The 4,379-nt window shown below is 37.0% G+C and overlaps 1 protein-coding gene and 1 long non-coding RNA gene across 6 annotated transcripts in view; one reads left to right on the forward strand and one right to left on the reverse strand.

Annotated features, from left to right (window-relative positions):
* Positions 1-4,379, reverse strand: part of LOC116841558 — a 372,377-nt gene that overhangs the window by 150,862 nt on the left and 217,136 nt on the right. The window lies entirely within an intron of this gene.
* The window catches only part of LOC116841559, a 271,814-nt gene that overhangs the window by 117,484 nt on the left and 149,951 nt on the right, over positions 1-4,379 (forward strand). Inside the window, exon 5 of the long non-coding RNA XR_004377570.1 lies at positions 1,250-1,341. This is a non-coding gene — a long non-coding RNA (uncharacterized LOC116841559). The remainder of the gene's footprint in view (positions 1-1,249; positions 1,342-4,379) is intronic.

Consider the following 4,379-nt stretch of genomic DNA (forward strand, 5'->3'; position numbering starts at 1 on the left):
GGGGGGGGGGGGGGGTGCGCGGCCAGGGCATGTAAACACGCGTGCGCAATCACGTGCTCGAGCGTCACGCCATAACACTATTAACCGTTGAGACGAGCACATCGGGAGCTGCCGCGTTATTTTTTAGATAATTCCGTGGCGATTTTTAATACCGACTTCGCGACAATTGAGGCGATAATTAAGACAAATTAAGACGCATACTCTTCACGCGAGCAGGTGTTGTGGACTTTACCGCGACAGGTAATTATCGCGTTTCATTTACTTTCTTACTTGTTAGAAAGTAAATGGAGAAACGTCGCCATCGAGTTCCTCAATGCCGATCAGATATTATCATCATCCATTTATTTTTCGAATATTATTACTTCTTTATTCGGTTGTCATTTTATTATTTTTATTGCGTATTGGGAAGCAACTCGAGCATGTCGTTACGACGATTTCCTTACTTCGTCGTGTGTAATTAATTGATACTACCGGATATTATTATATGGTTGTCGATCAGATATTAATATCATCATCCATTAATTAATCAGGTATTATTACTTCTTTATTCAGTTATGATTTAATTATTTCTTATTGCGCATTGGGAAGAAACTCAGCGTGCCGTTACGACAATTTCTTTTCCTCGTTTTGCTGTCGCGTGTAATTAATTGATACTACCGGATATTATTATATGGTTGTCGATCAGATATTAATATCATCATCCATTAATTAATCAGGTATTATTACTTCTTTATTCAGTTATGATTTAATTATTTCTTATTGCGCATTGGGAAGAAACTCAGCGTGCCGTTACGACAATTTCTTTTCCTCGTTTTGCTGTCGCGTGTAATTAATTGATACTACCGGATATTATTATATGGTTGTCGATCAGATATTAATATCATCATCCATTAATTAATCAGGTATTATTACTTCTTTATTCAGTTATGATTTAATTATTTCTTATTGCGCATTGGGAAGAAACTCAGCGTGCCGTTACGACAATTTCTTTTCCTCGTTTTGCTGTCGCGTGTAATTAATTGATACTACCGGATATTATTATATGGTTGTCGATCAGATATTAATATCATCATCCATTAATTAATCAGGTATTATTACTTCTTTATTCAGTTATGATTTAATTATTTCTTATTGCGCATTGGGAAGAAACTCAGCGTGCCGTTACGACAATTTCTTTTCCTCGTTTTGCTGTCGCGTGTAATTAATTGATACTAAATTATTAAATTACTAAATTAAATTTCTGTCACAGAGATTCAATAGAACAGACGCAGTCACGCGGCTCTAGGGGATGCGATACCTGGGGGGAGGATTCGGTTCGGGCCTGTCTGAGTCGGCTCGAAGGTGAGTTTCACTAATTTGTACTTATAATGTAGTGCATGCTTATTAAATCAATGCGATTTACTTTGTTGTAGTTGTAGTATGTGTACGTACCGTCCAATAAAAATCATACTGCTTGAAACAATTGGAAGATCGCTTTTTCAAATAATAATATTAGTGACTAATGCATATTTTACATAAATTTGGCAAATAAATTTTCAAGTGTTTTTCTCCCATTGTATTTATATATATTTAGAAATTGATTAACTTTAATTATTGATTGGTCGACGATTTTTGTCGAATGAAATTTTTATTAATCAAACTCAAACACTATCCTTAAAGTATTGAGTATACGATCTGAACATTCAAAATATTGTAAAATTATTCAGTTCAATTGAATGCGATCTTACAGGTGTCTCGAATATCGCACCAATGCGCAAAGAGATTGTGCCAACGTGCAAAGGAATTGCGTCACAGAGATTGCGCCACAAAAAATGCGCGCAAAAATCACATCACCCGCGTCATAGATCTTCTGTCGGTCGTTAATTTTCTCAATTTTCTCTCTCGTGTGAGTTTCAATCGCGATTACATTTTATAAAGTAGAATTCGTGCTTCGTTATTAAGTAAAATTCGATATCATGCGGCACCTGCACAAAGCGATCTAACGTGATTATACAAACTGCTCGCAAAATTAATTTCACGATCGTCGTAAAATTTTCAGATCTCAATTTTTCACTTAGAGTTAGAGTTTCTTGACGAGGGACACAATGGAGACAATGCTAGCGAGTGTTGATCCCTCGCGAAAACCGCGATGTACACAAGTCAGATATGCGATCAGTTTATTTACTTACGCGGCGCACGACAAATTCCATCGAACGAAGACAGACGTCTCACGTGGTAAAATTTTTTTCCGCGTGAATTTTGAACAAAATCTTTATCTCTATCGTCAGAATTTTCATAGTTTTCGGTTTTTCATTCACGCTTGCGTTTGCGATTATTAATTTGACAGGTTTGCGAATTTTATCGGATCGTACTTGCGGAAGAGTCGCGAGCGAACTTCGCAGAAATATTGCGGAGTTGTTATCCGCAAAAGCATTGCAGAATTGTCTTCGCAAAAGTATTGCGGAGCTGTTATTCGCAAAAATATTGCGGAAGTATCCTCGCAAAAGTATCGCGGAGTTGTTACCCGCAAAAACATTGCGGAATTGTCTTCGCAAAAGTATTGCGGAGCTGTATTGCAGCCTACTACGCTGCACCATCGAAACGTTACATTAGAGATATTCCGTGTCGTACGTGAGAATTTCGCACAGATTACTTCGCCCAAACGTCAAAAGATTTCACGAAATCGGCCTTCGCGTCGCATGTTTCCTTCGCTCGCGGATTCTGTTTTCTTCGTAAGCGATTCGCGTCGGGCGTGTATCAAAGCGATACACTACAACTCGATCGGACCGTTGCTGAATTCGTCACACTTACTCGTCGTTTATCCAAAAGTCCGACATTTCCTCGAAGACGCAGTTCACGATATTTCATACGCAATTCGCAACTCGGAGTGTATCCCTCAAGAGAGACGGGATTTTTCGTGAAACCTCCGTTAGATTACCGCGGTCGGGAGTGAATTACAGGCGACGTAGGACGCGAGGACCATTGCAGTATCAGATGCAGCGACAGGATAGTTGGTGGACCCTGGACACCGTGGGACGACGCGCAATGGTGAGCGCTCAATTTAGACGCTCATATAGTAGACAAAGCGTCACTTTACATAGATTGCATGAACGTAGACGTAAATCGCATTGGGTCCGACGGGAAGTAAAGTAAGAATTGGAATTTGCAGTTCGCCGGAGTTACGTAAGAATGATCCAACCAAAGAAGCTCTGAGATTTTCGCAATAGTTCAACGAGTCAAGCATTTCCATTTCTTTAAGAATACTGACTAGCTCAATCCTTAGAAAAATGTGCAAAAAGATACGACGGTAAAAAATTAAAAAACTATTTCTTAATTCATTTTAAGCATTTATAAAGCTTGAATTTTTTTGTTTGGTTTAAAAAGATGTGAATGAAGTATCCATTGATAAAAGCTTATAATCTTTTGAATTGGACCATTCTTGGACAATGGTCAATTGAAATTTCGACTCGGCAGGCTTCCTTCTCGTCGGATTGTTTCTTGATGATATATTAAACTGATATATTTCAACATGTCATATTTATATGCTCTGTATATGTTATATATGCTTTATTTATGCTCTATATATGTTTTATATACACCCTATGTATGCTCTATATATACTATTTGATTAATATACTTTCTAATTTGTTATGTTGCATTAAATACGACATATCTCTTCGGAAATATTTTTTTATGCATACGCATTTGTCGTTGATGAGACGACAAATTAAATTTCGACAAATTAAAGACAACAAATTAAATTATTAAGTAGAAAATCTAACCGAAATGTTTCAATTTTCCGCTAAATTATTAAACCAAAATTCGGAGCCGAGTGTTTTGAGATTCCGCTAAACCATTCAGCCGAGTTTACAATCGATGCGTTTTAGGCTTCGCTAAATTACTAAGACGAGATTGAATCGAAGCGTTTTGTGTTTCCGCTAAACCGTTAAGCCGTCATTTCCGAAAATATACCTTTGCAAACGCAAAAATTTATTTAAAAAACTTTAAAAAATTATCCCAGGTTTAACTAACTTGACTTAATAAATTAGCGAAGACACAAAACACTTCCGTTCGAATCCCGAACGGAAGTGTTTTGTGTCTTCGCTAATTTATTAAGTCAAGTTAGTTAAACCTGGGATAATTTTTTAAAGTTTTTTAAATAAATTTTTGCGTTTGCAAAGGTATATTTTCGGAAATGACGGCTTAACGGTTTAGCGGAAACACAAAACGCTTCGATTCAATCTCGTCTTAGTAATTTAGCGAAGCCTAAAACGCATCGATTGTAAACTCGGCTGAATGGTTTAGCGGAATCTCAAAACACTCGGCTCCGAATTTTGGTTTAATAATTTAGCGGAAAATTGAAACATTTCGGTTAGATTTTCTACTTAATAATTTAATTT

This window comes from Odontomachus brunneus, unplaced genomic scaffold, assembly GCF_010583005.1.
Source record: "Odontomachus brunneus isolate Ranch 3 - 2012 unplaced genomic scaffold, Obru_v1 Obru_scaffold_016, whole genome shotgun sequence".
Lineage (NCBI taxonomy): Eukaryota > Metazoa > Arthropoda > Insecta > Hymenoptera > Formicidae > Odontomachus > Odontomachus brunneus.